We start from the raw sequence: 26,176 nt of genomic DNA, 5'->3' as shown, positions 1-26,176 counted from the left end.
AGAAAAGCCTGGCCTATTTTTAAACAAGGTTTTAAAAATTGAGGAAAAAACACCCAACACAACAAGCAAGTCTGCTGAGGCTCAAGTGGTGAACACTTGGTATAAACACAGCACTGTCAGTCTTGGTGATGAGCGGCCACAGGCACATCACTGGAGCTGCCTCGTTGTTTTTTCTCTCTTGAAGAAAAGAAAACCACTGCAGGTTTTACTGCCAAGCCAGTGAGAAGCCTTCTTTCAGATGTCATAGAATCATAGAATCATAGAATAGTAAGGGTTGGAAAGGACCTTAAGATCATCTAGTTCCAACCCCCCTGCCATGGGCAGGGACACCTTGCCCTAAACCACGTGGTTCAAGGCTCTGTCCAACCTGGCCTCGAACACCGCCAGGGATGGAGCATCCACAACCTCCCTGGGCAACCCATTCCAGTGCTTCACCACCCTCACTGTAAAGAACTTCTTCCTTATATCTAATCTAAACTTCCCCTGTTGAAGTTTGAACCCATTACCCCTTGTCCTACCACTACAGTCCCTAAGGAAGAGTCCCTCCCCAGCATCCTTGTAGACCCCCTTCAGATACTGGAAGGCTGCTATGAGGTCTCCACGCAGCTTTCTCTTCTCCAGGCTGAACAGCCCCAACTCTCTCAGCCTGTCTTCATACAAGACGTGCTCCAGCCCTCTTATCATCCTCGTGGCCCTCCTCTGGACTCGCTCCAACAGCTCCATGTCTCTTTTATGTTGAGGACACCAGAACTGTACGCAGTACTCCAAGTGAGGTCTCACAAGAGCAGAGTAGAGGGGCAGGATCACCTCCTTTGACCTGCTGGTCACGCTTCTTTTGATGCAGCCCAGGATACGGTTGGCTTTCTGGGCTGCAAGCGCACACTGCTGGCTCATGTTAAGCTTCTCGTCAACCAACACCCCCAAGTCCTTCAATGCAGGGCTGCTCTCAATCTCTTCTCTGCCCAACCTGTAGCAGTGCCTGGGATTGCCCCGACCCAGGTGCAGGACCTTACACTTGGCTTGGTTAAACTTCATAAGGTTGGCATCGGCCCACCTCACAAGCGTGTCAAGGTCCCTCTGGATGGCATCCCTTCCCTCCAGCGTATCAACCGAACCACACAGCTTGGTGTCGTTGGCAAACTTGCTGAGGGCGCACTCAATCCCACTGTCCATGTCGCCGACAAAGATGTTGAACAGGACCGGTCCCAACACCGATCCCTGAGGGACACCACTCGTTACAGGTTTCCAACTGGACATCGAGCCATTTACCACAACTCTTTGTGTGTGGTCGTCGAGCCAGTTCTTTATCCACCGAGTGGTCCATCTATCAAATTGATGTCTCTCCAATTTAGCGACAAGGATGTCATGCAGGACAGTGTCGAACGCTTTGCACAAGTCCAGGTAGATGACGTCAACTGCTCTGCCCCTGTCCATCAGTTCCGTGGCTCCATCATAGAAGGCCACCAAATTGGTCAGGCAGGATTTCCCCTTAGTGAAGCCATGCTGGCTGTCACCAACCACCTCGTTGTTTTTCATGTGCCTTAGCATGTTTTCCAAGAGAAACTGTTCCAAGATTTTGCCAGGCACAGAGGTGAGATTGGCTGGTCTGTAGTTCCCTGGGTCTTCCACCTTCCCCTTCTTGAAAATGGGGGTTATATTACCCTTCTTCCAGTCATCGGGAACTTCACCTGACTGCCAGGATTTTTCGAATATGATGGACAGTGGTTTAGCAACTTCATTCACCAGCTCCTTCAGGACCCGTGGATGGATTTCATCAGGTCCCATTGACTTGTGCACGTTCAGGTTCTTAAGATGGTCTCGAACCTGATCCTCTCCTACAGTGGGCCTAAGGTCTTCATTTTCACAGTCCCTGCATTTGCTTTCCAAGACTTTCGTGGTGTGGTCAGAGCATTTGCTGGTGAAGATGGAGGCAAAGAAGTCATTAAGAACCTCAGCCTTCTCCAAATCCATGGTAGCCAGTTCTCCTGATAGCTTCCGGAGAGGGCCCACATTGTCCCTAGTCTGTCTTTTATTTGCTACGTATCTATAGAATCCTTTCCTGTTATCTTTTACATCCCTTGCCAAACTTAATTCTAGCTGGGCCTTAGCTTTCCTAACCTGGTCCCTAGCTTCCCGGGCAATGCTCCTATATTCTTCCCAGGCCGCCTGTCCTCGCTTCCACCTTCTATAAGCTTCTTTTTTCCCTCTAAGTTTCCTCAGCAGCTCCTTGTCCATCCATGGAGGTCTCCTGGCCCTCCTGCTGCACTTTCTTCTAGTCGGGATGCAACACTCATGAGCACGTAGCAGGTGATCCTTGAATATCGACCCGCAGTCTTGGGCCCCCCTGCCCTCTAGGACTGTATCCCATGAAACCTTACTAAGGAGGTTCCTGAAGAGGCCAAAGTCTGTTTTCCTGAAGTCCAGGGCAGTGAGCTTGCTGCATGCTCTTCTCACTGTCCTGAGGATCTCAAATTCAACCATCTCGTGATCACTAGAGCCAAGGCTGCCCTGGAGCATCACATTTCCAACCAGTCCCTCCCTGTTGGTGAGCACGAGGTCAAGCATGGCACCTCTCCTCATCGGTTCCTCTATTGCTTGAAAGAGGAAGTCGTCTTCCACACAATCAAGGAACCTCCTGGATTGGTTGTGCCGGGCCGTACCGTCCCTCCAACAGATGCCAGGATGGTTGAAGTCCCCCATGAGGACAAGGGCCTGCGAGCGTGAGGCTGCTCCTATCTGTCTGTAGAGCGCTTCATCCACAGAGTCCTCTTGATCAGGCGGCCTGTAAACAGATCCCCACCATAACGTCCCCCATTGCTGTTTTCCCTTTGATCCTGAACCACAAACACTCTGTTACCTCATCACCCATCCCCAGACAGAGTTCCATACTCTCTAGCCTATCAATGACATAGATAGCAACGCCCCCTCCCCGTCTGCCTGGCCTGTCTTTTCTAAACAGCCTGTAAGCTTCCATTCGAACACTCCAGTCATAGGAGCCATCCCACCATGTTTCTGTGATACCAATGACATCATATTCCCGTAGCCTTGCACACATCTCTAATTCCTCTTGCTTGTTCCCCATACTATGGGCGTTTGTATAGAGGCACCTTAGCTGAGCTCCAAATGCAGCCGACTCAATGGCTGGGGCAGCTGGAACATCTCTACATCGCTCCAAGCACTTATTACAGGTGCTGGCAACTGACCAGGAGTGTTGGGATGGATCAATGCTCCCCTCCCCCAACACATCTAGTTTAAAGCTTTCTTGACCAGCCTGGCAAGCCTCCTACCAAAACAGCTCTTCCCCTTCTTTGTCACACCAGCTCCACCAGCCTCCAGTAGATCTGGCCTCCCAAATGGAGCCCCATGTTCTAAATAGCCAAACCCCTGACTATGGCACCACCATTCTAACCATTTATTAACCTGCCAAACGCGCCTAGCTTTCTTAAGGTCCTCCCCTTTGTCCTGGAGAATCGATGAAAAAACTGTCTGAGCTCCGGAGCCCCTAACCACCTCTCCCAAGGCTCTGTAGTCCTTCTTAATCTTCTCCAGGCTACTGCTATCTATATCTCTAGCACCCACATGGGCCACTAGAAGGGGGTAATAGTCAGCAGGACTTACTAGAGCAGGCAGCCTCTCAGCAACATCCCTGATCCGAGCCCCTGGCAGGCAACACACCTCCCTCGAGACTGGATCAGGCTGGCAGATGAGTGCCTCTGTGCCTTTCAAAGTAGAGTCCCCTCCTACTATGACCCGCCGCTTTTTCCTGGAGGCACCAGTAGTGATCCTTTTTACTGGTGCATCAGCAGGATGCTCATTAGGTGTGGTGGGCGCTTTCTCATTAGCCCCCTGCAGAACTGCGAAGCAGTTCTGGGTGGGAACATCAGATTTAGGAGGAAGCCCCTTGTCGTTAATTGTCCTCTTCCTCCTTTTTTTGTTAGTTTTTCTTGTAACTAATCCCCAGCTTCCTGGGTTGCTGCTCTCCTTTCCTATATGAGCAATGCTGGACGTTTGCAGCCCCTGCGCAGTTTGGGCCTGGAGCAAGCAGCCCAGCTTCCTCTCAGCTTCCCTGGCACCTTTTAGCTCTCCAACAGCCTCCCGCAGCTCAGCCACCCGCAGCTCAGCCACCCGCTGCAGGAGGACCTCCACCAGGGCGCACCGAGTGCAGCCCTGTTCATTGGGCACCCTCGCCTCAAGAGACCAGTCGAGGCACTTTCTACACTCCGAGGTCTGCGCCGCAGCCTCCCCTCTCATCGGCTCTGTCTGGGTGCCTACGCTGGCCACCGCCGGGGCAGAGCTCCCAGAGCGAGCCCTGCTCCTGAGGCGAGTGCTCACTATCCCGCTCGCTGCCCGCTCGTCCTGCCTGCGCCAACTGCCGCGCCAACTGCCGCGCCACCCCCTGACTGACGTGCCACGCCCTGGTCGCTCTCGCTCCCTGGGATGGGTTTTTCCCCACTGAGGGCTGGTGCCGTCACTCCTGGCGCCGCCCCCTGTGAGTCAGCTGCTCGCGTGAGCTGAGCTGCCGGCTCCTGGGCAAGTCCTGTCGGGTACCTGAGGCTCCCTCGGTCGCTCTTGCCTCTCCGAACTGAGGCTCCTGGACGCTGTGCTTCCCCCCGCTCTGGTGTTAAAGGCGTCCTCTCTGGAGATACCTCGGCGGCCACAGGCACCTCACTGGAGCTGCCCTCGTTGTTTTTTCTCTCTTGAAGCAAAGAAAACCACTGCAGGTTTTACTGCCAAGCCAGTGAGAAACTTTCTTGCAGATGTGCAGGGCTGTTGCTTGTGTGGCAGTCATAAAGTGGGTTGTCAGAGTTGGAAGGAGGGCATGTCTCTGTCTGGAAGTGTCACCCTGTGTCCCCATGTGGGGGGACCTCCCTGCTGGCACTGGCAACTCAGTGACCACTGCTGACAGTGCAATTAGTTCCACCAGCATGGGAAAGTACATGTAATGGGCATACAAGAGGCAGGTCTCATGGATGTGTGATGCCTGTCAGACCTCCTGGGTGTCACGTTTTGCCATTTCAAGTGTCATGCCTGTGGCAAATGGCCAAGTCACCCATCTGTGTGGTGTGAATTTCTTATTCAGGGTCTAGCTTGCTCTTTTTCTTTTTTCAAAGTCCCCCATCTCTTAGCTGTTAAGTAGTTTGAGAACTTCTCAACTGAGAAGTTGTTCTTCCCCTGCCTTATTTTGACCATTTTGAAACAGTCGGGTGCTGACCCATAGCAGATGCTTAACTTTTAGCATAGGGTGGTTCCACTGAAGTACAAGTTACTGTTTATGGAGGATCACATAAAGGCATTCAGCTGAAGTAAAGCCTTACTGCACAAAACCAAGTGTGAGTTCAGGGACAAAACTGAACTCCAGTAACTTTGAACAAAACAAAAGCGAAGCACTTTGGGAAACTTCAGACAGATCCCTCGAATGCTGGCTGTGCTCATGTTCAATCTACCACAAACCCAGCACATTTCATGGTGCACAACAGTACAACGCACATGTTTTCAGGACCAGCCACAAGTGTTCATCACTTCGGATTTAGATATTCTAGTCTAGTCTAGTCTAGCCTAGCCCATTCCATTTCATTCCAGTCTATTCTAGTCTGTTCTGTTCCATTCTGTTCTGTTCTGAAGGAGTGATTAAGGCCAGTAGAGCCTTAATCTAGTAGAGCCTCAGACATCTCCGTCCCAGGCATCCACTCCAGTTCAGGCTGCCTTTTGCTCCCCCAGGCTCCTGGGCTTGGCCCAAGTCTGACACTGCCCGAGCCACAGGCAAACTGGACTCATAAAGAGAAGGGCTCCCAACCTGACGCTCTTCAAAGCATGAGGATTTACAAGAACCAGGGCAGTGCCATGAAAGTCTCTGACTAGTTTCCAGATTTTAATTTCCAGTTGCTACTCTTCAGAATGAGTCGCTTAACATTTGGGTTGTTTTGCTGTATTTGTTCCCACACATTACCTTCTCTCCTTTCTCTGCTTTCTCTGCTTTCTGTACTTGTAGGACTCCTGATTAGTGATGATATCATTCTTTGGTTTTGCTGTTGAGGAACATTTTAAAATAAATATCAGCATCTCAGTCAGATAAAAATAATCCTTGGTTTAGTGCCCATGGATTTATTAATATGACTACCTCTCTCTGCTATTGATGTTAAGCCTGATGTATTTTTAAAAACTCTTACCCATGAAGGATGTGTCTCTCTCTGTTAAAGATACTCAGTATGGAGCATTTCAGAATTAAAAAAAAAAAAAATTAAAGCCACAGCAAGATTTATTACCTGAGTTGAGTAACTGGCATGCGAGTGGATGATTCCCTTCAGTGCTGTCTTGCATTCAGAAAGCCACCATGACAAGTGGTGCTCCAGAACCTTGATGCAGAGAAGCCCTTTATTGTTGAATCATAGAATCATAGAATCGTCAGGGTTGGAAAGGACCTTAAGATCATCTAGTTCCAACCCCCCTGCCATGGGCAGGGACACCTTGCCCTAAACCATGTGGCTCAAGGCTCTGTCCAACCTGGCCTTGAACACCGCCAGGGATGGAGCATCCACAACCTCCCTGGGGAACCCATTCCAGTGCTTCACCACCCTCACTGTAAAGAACTTCTTCCTTATATCTAATCTAAACTTCCTCTGTTTAAGTTTGAACCCATTACCCCTTGTCCTACCACTACAGTCCCTAAGGAAGAGTCCCTCCCCAGCATCCTTGTAGACCCCCTTCAGATACTGGAAGGCTGCTATGAGGTCACCACGCAGCCTTCTCTTCTCCAGGCTGAACAGCCCCAACTTTCTCAGCCTGTCTTCATATGGGAGGTGCTCCAGCCCTCTTATCATCCTCGTGGCCCTCCTCTGGACTCGCTCCAACAGCTCCATGTCCTTTTTATGTTGAGGACACCAGAACTGTACGCAGTACTCCAAGTGAGGTCTCACAAGAGCAGAGTAGAGGGGCAGTTTCACTTGTCCAGTTTCACATTAAATGCACCCAGCAACAGCTTGTATAATGTTATCAGTTGATATATAACTACAGCAAAGAGATAGAGGTGCCTATAATCTTATTTAGCACAAAAAGTCAGTCTCTCAAAAAATTGTCTGGGGAGTAGGCAAGGCACTATAAGGCCATTGGACATTGTGCTCCTCTTTAAACAAGGAGGAGCTTTATTAAATACATATTTAAAGAGGAATTGTTGAGATAAGTCAGTGGGAAGACTACCTCTCTGGGGACTGAGTGGCAGCTGCATAAATATAGGCAGGAACCCCCCACTTTATAATACATTTATGTAAAATTATGATCTGTTTTTATTTCTTGTCCCGCTGCTCCTGCTGCTCATCTCCAGCTGATGCCCTAATTCTCTCTTTGTCACTTAATTGCTGGCTGTTGAAATAGCTTTTTTTGAGCCTCTGTCCAGACATACCCATTGCAGTGCTTGTTCTGCCTGGTACCCATGCTGTCCTACCCAGAGTGTTCAGAGTGCACCAGCCAGTGCCATCTTTCCTCTGCCATTTCTTGCAGCCAATCTGCTGTTAAATGGGCTACAAGCCTGGAAACCAAACAGGCATTGAAGAAAGACTTCTTTGAGGAAAGCTGACTTTTCTTGGTAAAAGCCAGGTTGTAGATGAAGGTTTGGGGTCCCACCTGCGTCACTGCCCTGGCTTGGCTTGCTCAGCAGCCTGGTAGCAGGACCTCAAGGGATGTTCTGGGGTGGGTCTGAGAAAGGTACAAATTATACCCCGCTGTTTGAGCTGGCTCTGTCTGGTCGCCCAGGGACATGTTTTTGAGCCCAGACATACCTTAGTGGTCAGCCTTATCTTAAAACATCCAGGGCCTCTTGCTATGAAGTAAAAAGCTAACAGCTCAGGTCTGATGGTGACCCAGAGAAACTAAAGGGAGAGCCGTGGGAGGTCCTGATGTCACAGGGTGGGAAGGGCCTCCTGGAACTTGGTGAGCATGGACAAAGCTCGATGGGGGCTGCGGTAGGCTGGGCGTGAGAAAGCATGACATCTGCCAGTCCGCATTTCTCCATTTCCATTTGTGGAGCCTGCATTGTCATGTCCCACATGCCCTTGGGGCTGCAGCATCTCTGCCAGCTCCAGGAGATGGGGAAGGATCTAAAGAGAAAAGTGGATGGATGGCTTAAGTCATGAACAAACCTGGTGACATTTTATCTGCCAGTGTTTACAAGACACACTTATGTTAAAGTTTGTCTCTATGCAGTTGTCAGTGTTTGTGTCATCTCCTTCCACAGCTGGTTGGGTTGCAGACCAGCCAAGGAGTTGTGAGGGCTGTCCAGCCATGACAGTGTCCCTTGGGTGCTTTGGAGGCTTTTAAAAACATCCTATGGTTGAGCCTTGACAAAAGCCCAGGGGTGTCCACTACTGCTGGAGAGGCTTCTGGAGGTGAGTAGGGACAACCAGTGATGCTCCTAGCTGACGGTGATTGAGCCCCTACGCTGACTTCAGCAGAGCCATTTACATCATGCCATTTACATCAGCTGGGAAACGGCTCATTGACTTAATTGGGACTGTTCCAGTCTATATCAGTAGAAGATACACACTATATTTGTCCAGTTCCTTCCTTAAAGATACCAAAAGCGGAAAAAATAACACAAAAACTTGGTGCCTAATTAAGAAAATAAGTTTCTGGTAAGGTGTCTTTTGAAATTTGGGCCAATGTTGACTTCTTAAAGACTTCTAATGAGTGCATTTGCTATTGTCTTTGTAGGTTCCTTTTTGCGTTCATACTTCTTTTTATAAGTAGTGCTAATAGAATCTGTTTACAAAAAGAAAAAAAAAATGTTTTGTTTCAACATAATGTCATCAAAAATTCATATTTTACAGATAATCTTATGGCTGAAAGGGCTTCATTTTTTGGAGGATTATTCTCTTCTGTTTCATAAAATTAAAGGGCAGCTAAGATACCAAGTACTTTCTAATACCATCAAAAATTTGACCAGTTTAATTGACATTTTTAAATAGGATTAATTTAGCATTTGAGAGAGATGAAAGACTGAGAGGGTTGGAAAGTAAAGGCTGTAGTTTATGAACATGACAAAATGCAGGCAGGAACAGCAGTGGGCTTCAAATGTCCTGCTGCTCACTTTTAGCATGTCCTGAACAGACTCTTGAGGCAATAATTCAGACTCAATCTCATTTTGTCTTGAACCTATATGAAATGGAGAATGAGAATCATTAAAAATTTTGCTGAGCTGGTGGATAGTTTTGGGCTAAGAAGCCTAGTGCAATATTAAAAGTGCTGAGGCCATCACTTTCCCTTGAGCGATCTGAAGAGTGTAGAGGTGAAAGTCCAGCATCTAAGGAGAAGCATATTCAGAAAGTAAGATATATTATTTTACTTTCCTGCACAGGTGACCATCTCCTGAGCTAATGCCTGCTATTTAAATACTATAGCAAGGATTAATATCCTTCCATTTTTCACAAGGACTCCTTGCTATGAATGATGGGATTATCGTATATTTGAGCGATGTCTGAAAAAACATGCTTATATTGTCCTCAAAATTTAAACAATTGTTATAGATATGACAGTGATAGGCAAAGCAGAGTTTTTTCCTTTTTCTGTTTTTTCACTTTTGGAGGAAAAATCATAGCTGTAATATAGAACAAACTAAAATATTCCTTATAGTTCACCGAAGATGGAACAAATGACCCATCCTTTAAGAGGTCATCCTATCTATACTTATATCATCCGTAACTTCATTATGTTTTCTTCTCAGGTGTAGAAGGATATTCTGGCTGACCATTATTTTGCAGACATTGCACAGACCAACTCGTCTTTGAAATCGGTTATGAAGAGGGAGCTCTGTGGTAAAGCAGTGGGGTACTGGACTTCTATGGGGCTGCCGCTGCTCCCTCCTCAAATAGAGGAGAGGGCAATGAGGAATTCTCTAATCAACTTGTACCTGTGAATCATTATATCTTTGCTAAGGTTCGTGTGGCCAGAACCAGCTTGCGTGCCTTGCAAGCAGCAAGGGGCAGACCTAAAGGGCACCTCTGCCTGCCAGATGCAAACACGGCAGTAGCCAGCAGGGCCACAAGGCATGCCTGCCCTCAGAGGGATGCACAGGCATTGGCAAAGGGCTGCATTTATCCAATAATGCACTTGAAGTGCACAATTCAAGTGGTGATCTTTAAAGTGCTCAGCGATGTACATCGAAACACTGCAGAACAACTATTCTTAAGTGGCTTCTGGCGATGCTGCTTTTAAAATACGAGTTTCGTTTCTTTTGTGTGGTATTCCAGGTCACTGGTCCTTTGTTCCGCTTCTGTGAACCTTTGTAGGAATGACTGCTATTTCTCATCCTTCTTTGATTTTCTCCAGCTTTATTTAAGAAGCTGCTCTCTGCAGATTATTTAGTGAGGAGGATTTCCTCATGCAGGAAAGCTTGCATCAAGTGTCCAGGTGGATGTTTCCATAGCTGAATGGGAACCACATTTAACTGTTTTGTTTGTTAAATTCTTAGCAATGAATTTTCCCTCCTTTGGTTTAGTGTGAAGTGACAGCTCATAGTATCTCTGCTGCAACTGCTTTAAAGAAAACTGAGTAAGATGTACATAAGATTCTGTGAAAAATGCATCTCACTTGAGACGTGCCCATTTTGCTGGAGATCATGTTTGGCTCATCTTAGGATGGTATACAGCTGGTGTGAGATTTTCAAAAAGTACTATTAAGAGTGGAAAACTAAACTATTGCATGACTCTTGAGGAAGAAATAAGGATGGAGGTACCGGGAAGGTGTGAAGGAACATATTAACTTCTTCCTGCCCTTTGGAAAGGCAGAAAGATGGAGGAAAAAGGGGGAAGAGAGAAGGCACTGCTAAGAGGAAACTGCTGGCCCTCGCAGCTGGCACTGGAGCACCAGTGGCATTTGGCGATGTCCATGGTGAAGAGCTCCCCACTCCTCACCAGTGGCTCCTCATGCTTCACTGTTGCAATTTCTGGCTACATCTCGGCTGCTCTGGGAAGAGTGATTTTCTGGTTCATTCACAAGACCCTGGCAAGCAACGTCTGGCATGTTGGGTGGCCAGGCAGGACTCCCAGTACCACCAGCCCAGCCCTGCTGCCCTCCTGCCTGCACGGTGGGAGTCAGTGGCTGCCCTTGGCTGAAGCAGGGTGTACCACCTGCCCTAACCTTCAGCTGGATGTGGGTTTGCATGGAGAATGAACAGAGGCCAGGTGTTGCTTCAAGGCTGTTTCCTATGATTTTTTTTTAATTGCTTTAAAGGGAAAAAGCCTTCCTTCGAAACTAAAACCCAAATAATAACAATTAAACTTAGATCTCTTGGATCTTTTTTTATGCCCAGGTAAAAAGTGCCTAAAATAAGTTTATTTACTATTCTTTCTTACTTCTCAACATGTCTTCATAATCCAAAATGCAAATTGAACCCTCACTAGCAAGTCCAGATGGAGTGATGACACTACATCCCTCAAAGTGTTCAAAGCCAGGTTGGATGGGGCTTTGAGCAACATGGTCTAGTGGAAGGTGCCCCTGCCCATGGCAGGGAGGTTGGAACTAGATGGACTTTTAAGGTCCCTTCCAACCCAAACCATTCTGTGATTCTATGATTATATGATTCTATGATTCTCAAGCTATATGCTATGTATGTTCCAAGGAAAACAATGCCATTTATATGTAAAGTTGTTTCAAATATGTCTCTGTGCTCAGTTTCATTGGTTCTCACAGTCTAAAGGGCAATATGTTGTTCTTTACCCCGCTTAGGGCCAGTTGTCGTCCGTCCTCCTGCAGGCATGGCACTGGCCAAAAGGCCAGGAACCAGAGGAGAGCAGATGTGCTGCTAGAGTGCGCTTGCTGTTTTCTGCATACAAATACTTCAGAGTTATTTGAGCAGAACATATTACTGGTTATACAAGCTTGTGGGCATGATGACACTGTCTAAAAAGGGTCTCTAGGTTGGTTTCAGTCAGTCTGACATAAGTGGAAAAAAACGGTGCCAAGAGTTTAGTTTTCTTCCCTGGTGCTGCTGCTTTCCTGCAGATTTTTGAACAAAACCAGAGTCTGGCCATGGTTACAGCTTTGTTCTAAATGCTCTTTTCCAAATTGCATTGATTACCCTGGATATGATTTTTCTTCCTATTTTCAAGGAAAAGTCTGCTCGGTAAATTATGCAATTTCAGCTTTTACCCTCTTGCTTTGCCTGTGAGTAATATTAGCAAATACTACAGAGATAAGGGCAATTTCAGAGTATGTGGACTGTTATTGCAATTTTGTTTTTCATTTTTATGTCTTATTTTGTCAGAGGGACTGGGATTTCTTTTCAGTGTCAGCCACCATTTTTTGGAATAGCAGCAAATTTTCATCACTCCTTGTGTTGTTCTGTTCTTGTGTGGTTTGTTTTGGGGCTTTTTTTGGAGTGTTTAGTTGTTTCCCCTTATTTTTATTATGTTTAGGACTCTTCAAATACTTTTTTCCCAGATTAAATGCTAAACAGAGGTAAGTAGGTCCGTATTGCTGGTACAACTCTGCTAAAAATGGTAGATTAAAGGTGTTGAACTGCTGTTAAAAATTAAGCCATTAGTAAATGGTTGTGGATTTCAATTATGCTTTTATACTTTTTATCTTGTTGAAGAGTTCTATGCATATAGCCCTTGTTGAAAAGTTTTAAGCTCATTTTCTTTTTGAGGATCAACGCCATTACTCTTACATGATTGGGTTTTTATTTTATATACAAAACTTCCTTCACTACACTGACATATCCAGAGTTTTCCAACACAAAAAAATGAAACCGAAAACCAGGGCTGAAGCACACCTTTTTGTATAATCTTTTATTTTTCAACATTCACTTTTCCTTCTGTATTTCAATCTTAGGTTTGTTTAGTTGATTGATAACTTTAAATTGTAAGTAAATTTTCTGGTAGAGAATAAAGGTTTTTTGGTAAAGTACAAGATGCCAGCCTCCCAGAGAGGTCTCTCCAGGGGGACTTAAATTGTATTATAGTGAGATAACGTGTCTAGGAGTGAGAAAAGTGAATAAACTAGATCCCTTGAACTTTCACAGCACAAAACGCCACAGCCGTTACCCTTCTTGGCTGTCAGAGCAGGGCAGTCCCTTTCCATATCTTCATCTGGAACGCTGGGACATCAAACACCTTTCCTCAGATCCTGTCCTTCCTGGAATGAGGTCCTGAGTCCTGCAGCAAGTTGTGAGTTGGGGGAAGGAACAAAGAAGGAGTCGGATGTTGATGAGTGTTTGCATCTGATGTTAGAGATGCTGCTGTTCAACGGAGATCTGGGGGTCTTCTGTAACACAATACCAATAGAGAAGAGCGAGAGTGGAGGCAACGACTAAGCAACAGCAGAGGAAACAAAAGACCCCTGAATTTCTTCCAGAGGAGGCTTTGTTCCCCACAGGCACAGAGGGAGGGCAAAACAGAGAGGACAAGTGCTTCTACAGAGCTTCCAGGAGGCAGCAGATTTGTCTGAGGGGTCAAGGTCAGGGATGGAGCTGTTATGTCTGAGCCTGTATGAAAGCCTGGAAAATGAAGGCACAAACCCTGAAGGTTCCCAAGACATGCAAAAAGGAAGGAAGAAGGAAGGGGGGTAATTTTTGCTTTGGCTAAGGCTGCTACAATGCACTGTAGCTGCTTCTACTGAAAACCAGGGTAGGCATGAAGTGTCTCTTTATAAAGCTAATCACAGAAAGTGAAGCTTTTGGAACCAAGAGAAGATGTCACAGCCATTAATATGGCTATTTAGTAGTTCTCACAAATAGTAAATAAATATCCTACTCCACCAGGTGGTCTAGAATGAATCATGATTTATTTTTTATTAAGTCAGTGATGTAAGTGCAGGTATGAGATAAGAATTATTGCAAGATGACTGTGGTCTTTTATATCTGTATGCAGTGTATTCTTTCCCACGGTTATTATTGCTGTGATAAAGGCAGCAGTGATTATCTGATGATCCGTGATCCAAGCCTTTCTTGAATCTAGGATACTTTTTGCCACAGCTTGCTTCACACAAATTTCTTTTGATAGCCTCTGATTTCTGTTGAAAATACAAAGACCAGCTTCCTGCTACACTGTTCTGAATACATCACACTCTGTCATTGACATCTTTTTTGGGGGGGATGTCAAACATAAGGTCTCGATCTTTTCCTTCAAAATTCAGACAGTTTATCTGGTCACTCCTCCACCTCTGGTGGTCGCTTCCTTGCTGCCAGGATCTGCCCCAACTGAAGCTGGCACCCTGGCAGGGAAAGAGAGCTCTGCACACATCTCTTAAAGCCTCTGTGCTGCTTTCCCTGAAACTTGTTTCAAGGTTCTTCAGTTGCCTTAAATTTCCTTCTCGTCTGAAATGGGCTTCCAAGTTATCCAAGAGCCCATGAGACTCCATGAGGCTCCAGTTTTCCCCTGAGGAAAACGTTAGTCTCCAAAAGATATTTTATATAGCTTTGAATTCAAAAGTCTCACATCCTGCCTTAAGTCTGGGGCCTGGGTTCTTGGCACCAATAGCTGCACCCAGCTCTGTGAAGAGCAACGATGACTTTTCAGTGTGCTGCTACCTGGGATTGTGCTTTCCAAAGTGTGAAAAGGATGGCTGGGTTCATTAAACAGTTGCCTTGAGGTGGGTGCAGCCTGGTGAGAACAGGTTGAGGAGTAGGGTGTGTGTGGGCAAGCTGAGCCCTGGGTAGGGTGCCCCTGCATCACCCAACATGGGACCCTGCAAGCTTTCAATGTAATAGTTCTTTTTAATGCGATTGCTGTAGACAGCCATGGTTTGTGAAGGATATGTTGCATCCATCTCTCCCACTGGCATTCAGTGCAGTTTGTCTGGCACATCTCTGCTGAGCCTCCCTGTGCCTGTCATTACCTGAACCCATGTTCTATGCTGGTCAGCAGCATTTACCATGCTTGTAAAAGTCTGTCAACAGCAGAAGAGCTGTGGCTTTCTAAGCATACTGTAAATTTTCACCTGTAACCTTTCAGTTCTTGGCATAATTTTGCCAGTAAAGTTCCAGGTCAGTGACAGGAACATGAAAATGTGGATTTAGAAAACAGGCAGGTGGGATATGCAGCAGGGTTACAGTGCTCCTGCACAGCACTAATACACTGCTTCAGGGACGGGTGTTAAAAACACCAGAGATGCAGGTAATGGGTGTTAGTTATCACTCGGTGCTCCACATAGTGCTCGGTATCTGGCAGAAGAACACGGGTTGTTCATCTGAAAGATGTCGTAAAGGCAGATCATTATTTATCCCTTGTGTAACTAAAACTTACTTGTTTCAAAGCACCTACATTTTTCTGAGTGCTCTTTTCCCTGGCTCCAGGCATATGATAGCAATTTGTGTGCCAGAGTGCATATTTCTTTCATACATACACACAGTAAAAATAGCTGATCTGCTTTTCCCTAGAATTGGCTTGTTGGCATCTGCCAGATGCATGACTGTACACTTTGTCCCATTATCCGCTTCCCTGATGGGGATGTTAAACAGCACCGTCTCCACTATCAGTCCCCAGTTGGCATCACTTCTAGTGAGGCACCAGTCTAAGCTGGAGCCCTTGGCCACCACCCTTTGAGCCCCATGGTCCTGGCAAAGCTTTTCATCTACGATGTCACCTATCCAGCCAGGGCATACCTCTGCAACTTGACCTCAAGAATGCTACAGAAGATTATATGAAAAACCTCACTAAAGAAAAGAATACGTCCACAAACCTCATCAAGAAAATGAAGATTTTTGGGACATTTGATTTAACAACTAAGATGCGACCACCTACTGCAGATGGACATTATTGTATTGGCAAATGGGACTAAAGAGACTTTTAGGTTTTTTTAATACTGGATGTGTTATGAAAGCTCATTGACAGGATTCATGTTTTGTGTAGTTCTTTAGTTATAATTTGAATTTTATATTGACCAATTTTAAGACTTATTTTCCTTATTCCTCCTAGTCCCCCCTGGCAACCTCTTTTTAGTGCTCTGCGAAGGAATCCTGTCTCTCTTGACATATAGAAACATTTTCTCCTGTTCTGTGAACCCGCTTGCTAAAGGAATCTGATGGAATGATTAGAAAACTATAAATATTTAATTGTGAAGCACTAAATCTGCTACTTTCCTAGAGACATGCTTAGGAGAGAGTGCCCTGTCCTTGACTCGCTCATGACACCAGGTTGGCTGCTTCATTAAAAGCAGTGTTGCTGGGCAGGATGTTGTGAAGCCACTGCTCAGCATTCATAAGCTCAGACTACATATTAATACTCAGCATTGTGCCATGCCATTAATTTACTAGAACACAAAACTAAGTGGTAATTATTAGCAGTGCCCATTTATTATAGCCATTGTGTTTTTCATGTCCCTTAAACATTAATCGTTCTTTTTAATAGGATGAGGCTGGTTGAACAGATGTGAAATAAATGGTATAGGTCTATGTTCAGTAAATGTTTTTTAATTTTTCCCCCTTTTTTATATCCTACCTGTGCAAACACACCATTTAAGATTATTCTGAGTGTTTAATAAACTCTCATGCCTAAGTGTGACAAACAGTTACCGGAGACCTTAAAATAAATTAAGGGTGTTACATATTACAAGTACTTTTTCCATGCACAGCATAAGCCAGTAGTAGACCAGATCCAACAGAAATCACTGAGGCAGAAGAAAGTGCATACCATTGCAGTGACCATACAGTATTTTGTAGGGAAGTGCAGTGATTAACTGTAATGATTTTTTGTAGGCTGGAAATCTCTGTTTGGATCTCTATTGATAGATATCTTGGGTAGTAACATTCAGCCAGCCAGATTACAATTACTTTTGAAGATTACGCACCAGCAAATAATTTAGTTCTCTTAATGCTGTTGTGTTTCTTAATCAGGAAAACAAACAGCTAAGCAGCTGTTTGGATACCAAGTTACTATCCCTGATAACCTCAAGTAATTATAAATGTTCGCTCTAGAAAACATTCTCGAAGCACTGCAAAAACCCCTACACCAACGACGAGCCAGTGTCTTGGACTTTGTCCAAAGCCAGGACATTGGACCTTGTAAAAGTCTGATGTTGAGCATCACAGTGTCTCTTGGGCAAGTTCAGAGGCATCATCCATTCTTAAAATGCCAAGACATTTGCTTAATTTTTCTTCACCCTGAAAAAAAAAAAGAATAGCATTTATGTGAGCAAAAATGTTTGGCACAGAATTTTTTTCCTTGGAATGTGTTGATTTAATTAGAAAAATTAAAATACAATGTCTATTAAAAATATATAGACTATTTTTAAAAAAGAAAATCTTCAAGAGTAACAATTAATTCATTAAAAAAGAAAAAAAGTCTCACTTGTGCAAAGTGCCCTCTATATCCATTGTCTTCTCTGAGGAGGAATCAGGGAACAAGGTCAGGAGAGGGCTAGTCCCTGCCTGCACTGGCCATTGCACTGGCATCGAGCACAGCTAGGTTCTACTCTGGGCATGCAAGCTGCTTCCACAGGCAGGTGAGTGCAGACAGACAGATGGACGAGGCTGAGCTCGGCATTGGGATGACAGGAAATGGCTTCAGCTTCCGAGTTGCACACTCATGGTCAACCTGCAGAGATGGTGCAGAAGAGTTTCTGTGTAATGTTCTTTGACTTTTCACTGCCAAAATACCAGTCTGCTGTTGTTTTAGTTTTGTTTGTCTTCTTTTTTGTTTGCTTGTTTGTATTTTCCTCAGATGTCTGTATTTTGTGTCTAATGTGATCAGAAGAATGTACCTTTTCTTAATTCCCAGAGAGATGCCTGAGAGAGATACTGAGAGCTGGTGTGCATTCAAGCCTGAGCTGCTGTGTGCATCTCTCCTTTACACAAGATGTTCTCACTGACTCCACTGGATCTAGCCTTTACAGGCTTGAAAGTGAGAGAACAGGGCAGCACATCTTCTGCTATAATTTCACCATCAAAACTAGTAAACTTCTTGCCCCCCGAAAGCTATTTCTCTATCATCTGGTGCACAGTGCTTTGAGCAGTCATTTACTGTGTTTCTTCTCTCCTCTGCTAATTTTGATTTTTAGACAGGCGAAAAAATTTTCGCAGAAAAATCAACTGTTATAATTGAATCATAGACTCATAGAACCATAGAGTGAGCAGCCCAGGTTGGAAGGAACGTCAGAAGACCATCTGCTCCAACCTTTCATGGTAAAGGAAGTCTAAATGAAATTTTCTAGCACCTTGTCCAAATGCCTGTTGAAAACCTCCAGAAATGGAGACCCAAACATGTCCCTGGGGAGGTTAAATGTAAATGAGTGTTATTACTGTAAAAAATTTCTTACTTATATGGCGATTAAACCTTGTACCCATTGTCCCTTGTCTTCTCTGTGGAGCATTTTGTGAAGAGAGAGTCTCTGTGCTCTTTGGAGCCACTCTAAGTACTGGAATGCTGTGACGAGGCCACTCCGAACCTCCTCTTCTCCAGGGACGAGGGACCCCACTTCTTTAGTCTTTCCTCATAGGGCAGGTTCTCCAGCCCTTTGGTTGTGATCATCATTACGGTGTGACCTAAATCCCTTATTTCTGCAATTCTTTATTTTTCCTTCACTCAATTGCTATCCTGTGTTTTTTGCTGTTTTCTCTTTTTTTTTTCTTTTTCTGTACTGCTTTAATACCATGATCTGCGTTTTTCGGAAAGTAGGAAACAAAATGCTGAAGTGGGTTCTGAAAGTGCCCGCTGCAATAATTCACAAGTTGGCAAGTTTCTGACCATTTGATCCTATTAACTATAAATGCTTGGGTCATTCTGTCCTCTTGTGTGATGCATGGAAAGAATCACTCTCTGTTCCTGGAGCAGGACTCATTTTGTTAATATCCTCAGGAATCAGTCTATTCAGTTGCTTGTAAAACACAGTGCAATCCCAAAAGTGAAGCCTCAAATCCTCCAAGTCTCTTCTGCAGCCAATTTCAGACTATGGAGAATTAGAAAATAACCATGTAAGCAAAAGATTACTAGGCGATTTCTGATTGTTTCTATTTCTGCCTGCTTAGAAAACCAGAAAACAGGATTTACTTTTGAACAATTGCCTTAATAAAGTCAGTCAAAGTTTCACCTTGTTGGAAGATGGATACTGTTTGAACTGGGAAACCACAGATGCAGTAATCCAAAATACTTGACCTTGCTATAACATTATCTGTTTCTAGAGCCTTAAATCATGGCAACTGCAGACACCCTGAACTCGTCAGCACACTCATTTTGCCTGGATCCCATGTAATCTTCACAGAAGGAGTATTGCACCCTCTTTTTCAGTTCCGCATTGAGAATTAGCATTTATTTTTGAACGTGTTGTGAGTCTGGCAGCTTGAGCTTACAGGCAAATGGGTCTCAGGTTATATCATCTCCTGTGTGCTTCCTTATGTGTAAAATAGGACGTGCCTCTCTCTTTATATAGCTGTTTTCCATGAGGAGATGAAAGTGCTGTGTGTGCGTGTGACCTAGTGGCAGGACCCTCTAGCAAGGAGCCACGCTTGTGGGTTGTGCCTGGCATCCTCTCTGCACTCATCACAAGGACTGTGACCAAGGGCAGGGATGACAAGGAAATTTCCCTGCACTCTCCTGAGCTGTGACTCTCTCTGGGGCTGTGGGGATCCATGATGCACTAGACCTCCCATCCTACCTGACTGCAGAACATGGTTCATGTGCACCCAGCCTGCAGAGGCAGATGCAAAAATACGATGTCATTCCCTCTCACTTCACCCCACCCCCAGCACTGCAGCCTCTGTACTGTGGAGCTGGACTCAGTCCTGCTGCAAGCAGGTGCCTGGTCTGCTTGGAACCCTTACCTGTTTTGAGCTGCTCAGGAAATGTCTTAGCCCCAGACACACCTGCAGGTCCCTTAGTACTGTATTCTCAACACATCAGATTAGCCTACCATAAATGTAATCATCTGAATTACCTTCTCCTCTTCTTCCTTTGGGATTCAAGCAGAGAAGAGACACTTAAGAGAGTCCTTGACCTTTGTGGGTCTCTTATGAATCATTAACCTAGGAGATGGATGGGGGAGAGATGCTGCAGCCTGGCAGAGCAGCTCTTGCATTTCATTGCTATGTATCTCTAATTCAGCTGCTGTTCTGCTCTTTTTTCTGGCAGTGTAACATTATTGCATGTGGTGGAAGAGTAGCAAAGGTCAGCTTTCCCATATATCTGTTCAGTTTAACAATCTCTGCCCTTTATCCTCACACATTTACATAATGTATATATAATGGAGGTGCAAATTCTGCCTTCTTGCTCCAGAACCTGCAAGAGAGTTTATCACTGTGTCTGCTTCTTTAAAGAAATAATTTTATACTAATGTGTAACCTCTGGGAATCACTAACAACAAGTTATATATAGCAGAGCTTTACATTTAATCTTTTTTTTTTTTCTTTTTTTCAATGTTGCATCTTTTTTTTGCCCTTAGGTTGAAGAAAACTCTTTCCTTGTCACAGGGCTTTCACAGAGTCTCTCTTTGAGGCAGTCCTGCTGCCCAAGGGCATAGCTACATTGGACTGAAGCTTTCCTATTTGTGGAAAATATTTATGGTGCACTTCAATGCAGGTCAATCCATCAGTCACAAAGAATCACCTTCCTGTGGAAGCTTCCTGATGAGAAGCCAAATTCCAGAGCAATGTTCGCGTGGTTTCCCTTTTGCAGGTTTTCTAGAGTACCTGATTCATCAGGCTGAATTGGTGTTTAGAAAACAAGAGCCCCCATTCTGAAAGACCAATGGATACTGGTACATCAACACTGTCCTTCAGTCCCCGGCTGGCCGGGACATCCCCTCTGCCATATGCCGCAGTCTGCAGAGTGCTGTGGCGGGTCATGCCGGTCTCTCCTGGCCACCACTGGCTCCTCATGGCACCGAGCACCATCCTGGGTGTCCTTCTGGGCACAAGCTCAGAACTAGCCAAACCCTCTCTCTGTGTCGATACAGACCAGAAGAGCAGTGTCTGTTAAAAAAGGCCCTTGCATGTCAGATGCACCCATGAAGCAGCTGTGCCCTCTTGAAATACTCAGTGTGAGGTAAGAGTGCTTCTGAGTACATGTGATTGTTATACATGTGAGAAGAGAGCTTAATATAAATAAGAGATGTTCAACATTTCCCTACATATGACTAAACATGGAGCACTGCCTAGATGTGAAATCATTTGGGGATGCACAGAAAAGAGATAGAAGGAGCAACTGAGAAAAATGAGATAAGGAGTGCAGAAGAAGAGACAGAATTATGGATCCCAGCAGCAAGATTAATAATGCATTTCCTGCTCCTGATCTGATAATGGAGTATGGCTGCTGCTAACAGCAATACCTCTTGAAAAAAAAAAACCAATTTCCCATTTATTTCCTCCTTGATAATTACGTGTACCAAAAGGTATTACCCACAGTTGCTATTCAGCTAAATTTGGCCTGCGCATATGGCCAAAACCAGAGAAAGAAAGATTGTAATGTTAATTCTCTGAAGACATATTTTCCTAGAACACAACATCAGTTTTCCCCAGGATAGAAAAGGTGGGTGGCACTTGAGTGAAGGTTTATGTGGGTGGCATGAAAGACAGGCACTCACAGATCAACCTTGAACTCCTGCTGCTGCCAGCACATGGATGGGCTCAGTTGTAGTGCCACCAGACAGCAGCCTGAATCAGTGGGTTTAGAGGCACTACGGTAGAGATGGAGTTTCTACTCCTAACTATCATTAAAGAAGTCACAATGCATTAACAAGTTTAGAATGAAAGCCAATGCAAATTTTTATGTGCCAAAGTTTATCCAGAAAGTGAGAAAGAGGAAAAGTAAAGATTGAAGGAGTCTTAAATTTTAAGAATAGCTCTGTTAATCTCATCTCTGTACTCAGGAAAACCTCATAGCAGGAAGATCATCGCACGTGCTGGTGATGAACTTTGCTGTCTCATCGGAAATGCTCTTGGGGAGGCTGTAGAAGTTGTCCTGACCTGGCCACCCACTACACTCCTCTGCACTTGCCCCTGTCACAGGCATCTTTTATGGATTCCCCAGTCCTTCTTATGCAGAGAGAGCAAATGTTTGTCCACAGAATGGAACATGCACATCGTGCCCCCTTGCAGGTCTGTGCATCACAGGCTGCCTGGGCAGTTCTGTGCAGCTGCAGCTCCCAGGGGAAACTTACCTTGAAGCAGCAAGGCAACAAAACTGTGCAGAACACAGGCTGGTGAAAATCAGCAAAGACTTATTACAGGTATGCTCTCAGTATTTGGTTTGTAATTATGTTAACAGCTGATAAACTGTCAGGAAGTTCCAGAAAAGTGAAATACAGTGGTCCTGCATCTTGTTTCCTGTGCTCCCATCCACAGGAGCTCTGCGAGACCTGGGGATTTAGGAAAGCCAGTCTATGCCAAGGTGCCCACTCTCTAAATATCATGGCATACTGCTAAGGTAGGAGAGCTCAAACCCAAGCAATGAGCTGCTGTGTGCACCTCGGCACAAGCAACACCGTTTGTGTGGGCCAGTGGCTGGAGGAGGGACACAGTGGTTGCTGCCTCTTGCAAGCCCCTGGTACCCTAATGGTTGTGGGGAGCAGAACCGAAATCTCTGCCTTTGGAAAGCAGTTGAACTTAAAGAAACAATGGCTACTTTTGTTCGCTTGTTTGAATGCCTTTTTTCTTTTTTCCCCCTTAAAATCCCTTATGATATTTCAATTACAGAGTTCACAGACACAAGCAGTTTTAAGTACAGGTCTCATGAAGTATAAGGGCAAGAGAGCAGTGTGACTGGGCTGCTAATTGTCCATGGTATTTATCTAGTTTTAGCCTGGCCCTTCAGCCCAGAGGGACACAGGACTTGCCTGGTCTGTCTCGGGAGGTTTGTCACCCAGGGCAGAGAGCAAAGGACATGTCAGGATGCAGAGGAAAGCTTTTCTAACCCAAGGGTAACAACAAATGTAGTTTGGTGTCTGTGATGGGAGAGGAAGAGCAGAATTTCATAACAGCTGTGTTACTGAGTTATTCAGTACAAAGCTTGCATGAATTGTTAACATTTACAGCATGGCCTTGGAAGAAATGGAAAAGCCCTGTTCCCAAATGAAGAAAGACTTCATCCTCCTGGCCAGGAAAATACCCATCCAGTTCACCTATTCCCAGGCCCTGCATCTGTCTGGCACTGTGGGAAGATTTTTAATAATGAATGATAAAGCCTGGTTTATTATCTTATTAAGAATCTGTCATGAGGACACTCAGAGGAATCCTGTGCTTGTGTGTGAGTTATGCTCAGAAGAATAGTGTTTTCCTGTACTCTGTCCTGGAAGATAACCCTTTCCTGAGCTTCATCACCTGGATGCACGTTTCCACACTGGTAGGTAACTCATTTGTGTTTACTTGCTTTTTAAAATTAAACATATTCATTTTACTGGGGGTCTCTCAGCCACCTGTTACCCCCAGCCCACAGGACCTGGATGCTCGCAGGCACCCTGCTTCCCAGCTGGTGGGCTCCCTGCCTCCGTGAGGAAGAACATATATTGCTTTTCCTTAGGAAACTTTGTCCAGCCAGGGCCATGAATTCTGTTTCTGGATCACTTGTGCCCTGTGTAGCTGGTAGCTATTTTATCAGAGCCAAATGGTCTTTGTGAACACCTACTCTGCCCTTGGGCATTGACTGCTCCAGCAGGTTGATCCCAGTAATTCCTGCTGTAAGCCCTGTTACTGTATGGGAGGCAGAGTACATACTTTGGAATGTCACACTTGACATGCAATCTTTATGTAATGGTCTCACATAAATTGTCTCAGCGGTTAATTACAGTCTGCATTATCTGCAGTTTAATTTTCTTTTTTTTTTTCCCTCTCTGCCATTTTTTGTTTGTTTGATTGGTTTTTAAATTTCAAATTCAGTCTTACTCTGCTTTTACCTGCTAAGTTAGAGAGTCCTCCAGGATCACGTATCTTCTCCCAGCATGGAGCTGACTTTCGTTGAAGGGTTCTGTGTGTGTGTTCATACATCACGATGAACTGTTAAATTACATGCTGTCAGTCTGAATAACTTGATAAAACTGGATGAGGAGGAAGATTTGTTTTGTGTTAGGTGTCCTTGTTTTCCTGGAGAGTTCCCTAACAGTGTCACAGTGAGAATAAGATCGCCTGTCAGCAGCCACAAAGCGGTGTACAGTACAACATTGCCGATCATCCTGTGCTAGGAAGGGAAACCCAAAGCTGGATATATTTAGGTCTATTACTTCAAATATGCCTACAAGCTTGTAAAATGCAATGACTTGAAAAGATCATTAATTTCAAAATTCTTAGAACACAAGGAAAATTAAAAATAAAAACCCCAAGAAGAACATTTCACAAATGCAATTAATCTGGAATTACTTGGCAGGCAAGCATCACCACTGATGTATTTAACAAAAAAAATAATTAAAACAAAATCCAGACTGAAAGTAAAAGATGTTATGTAATACAAATAGCACTGATTAAAAACTGTAGCCTTGAGAATTCAAAGCCTATGCAGATAAATCATGGACACATGTACATTTTGCAGAGATCAGTCTTTAACAAAATTCCAGTCCTGGACATGAACATATTTTTCAATGGAAAAATTTCCTTTTGAAGACCTTCACTCATCATCAATATTTTAATAATGCATACTTCAAAGAGGTTTCCTGTGTGCAGATTTATGTCCAGGCCTGCAGTGCAGAGCCAGTCTTGACGAGGGAAGGATTGGGTCGCAGATGCTCCTCAGGGCTCTTCAGCACTTCTCCATGGTCATGCAGAAGCCACCTCAGGTCTGAAGAGTTGATTCAAGTGGTGAAGGTGCTTGTGCAAAGAGGAAAAGGCCTGAAGAGAAGCGGGAGATAAGAAAACTGTTAGCAGGATTGCTCTAGGTGGATTTTGAAGCAACACAGTTTTGCACAGGGCATGCACAATGTGGCTTTTCAGAGCCCTATCTGAAACCAGTTTCACACTGGTTTGAGGGTGGGTTCATGCTGAAGGACCTGACTTACAGGCTGCCAGTTTCAGAGGAGTAATGTTCTGCGTTAATCCCGTCCTAACCTACGACCACCACCTCTTGGAGGATGTAAGGACAATGAGGAGAGGACTAGAGTCCAGCCAAGGCAGCAGGTCTCCCCCAGGAGCTTCCTGGCTGCTTGGAGTTGCTCCCACAGACAGCTTTTGAGGGGCAGTTTGTAGGGTTGTTGGCCCTTCTTTCCCCAGCAGCTGTATAGGGGGATTAGATGGGCACCCTTGCCTGCCTGGCTGCATGCCGCTACAGCTGCACCTCATGCAAGCTGCCGTGCTCTTGGGGAACAGGAAAGCTGTGGCCAGAAACATACATGTGCACAGAGGTATGGATACACATGCACATGCACACACAGAGGCATGCACACACACAGAAGCATGGGAAAACAGCATGAGGACAGACACTTCTCATCTCTCCTCTACAGAGTTGCCCTCTTTTACACACTTGTAACCTGTCCCCGCTTGTCCTCTCTTGTTGACCCACCACGACACCCAGCTCAGACTGGTAATGAAAAGCGGGATTGCAAGAGAAAAGCCAGCTAAACTCTTTTCATTCTTTTTTTAAGCTGTTTTTTTTCAATCAATCAATTTAGTCTTTTTCTATAAAAAGAAGTAGAAAAGCCTGCCCAGCCCAGGACACCCTCAGTTTGGTGTCTGAAATACTGTGACAGGGGCGGCCTCATGTTTGCAGTGTCCCTGATAGCTCAGTTCCTTGGCAGATGATATCTCCCCTAATCAGAGTGAAAACTCAAGAGAAATCCCGTATCACCAGTTTCTAAGCTTTCTGCAGCCAAGCCTTGCTCCAGAAACTGAGCAATCAAGTGGCTGCATGGTACTTAGTTGCCAGCTGGGATTAAACCATGACAAAGAGCTCCTTCCCAACCACACTGAGAGTTCCAGAGTAACCTGGAAAGAGCCTGGAACCCGTCAAGTTTTATGGCCCGTGCTGCAATCTGAAATGTGGAAAAAAAATCAGTCACCTGTGTTTTATCAGCTGAATTTGATAAGAGAGGTAGTGGTGCTCCCTGTGCAATGTCCTGTGGGGAATCTCAGGGTCTTGGGGACGCCACCACAGGGGTGGTGGATCCTCAGTACTTGGAACCCTGTATGAGAGTTTATCTTCCACCTACCAGGTGACTTCTGATAGCAAAGACTTTCCAGCTGATATTAAATTAAGGCAATCTGGGGAACTGGCTGGTACCAGTCACCCATGTAAACTCCAGAGCTTCTTCACTGGCAGCTGGATGTCCTTGTAAGGGA

The sequence above is a fragment of the Strigops habroptila genome, chromosome 4 (assembly GCF_004027225.2).
Source record: "Strigops habroptila isolate Jane chromosome 4, bStrHab1.2.pri, whole genome shotgun sequence".
Lineage (NCBI taxonomy): Eukaryota > Metazoa > Chordata > Aves > Psittaciformes > Psittacidae > Strigops > Strigops habroptila.
Note: the sequence above shows the minus strand (reverse complement) of the source record.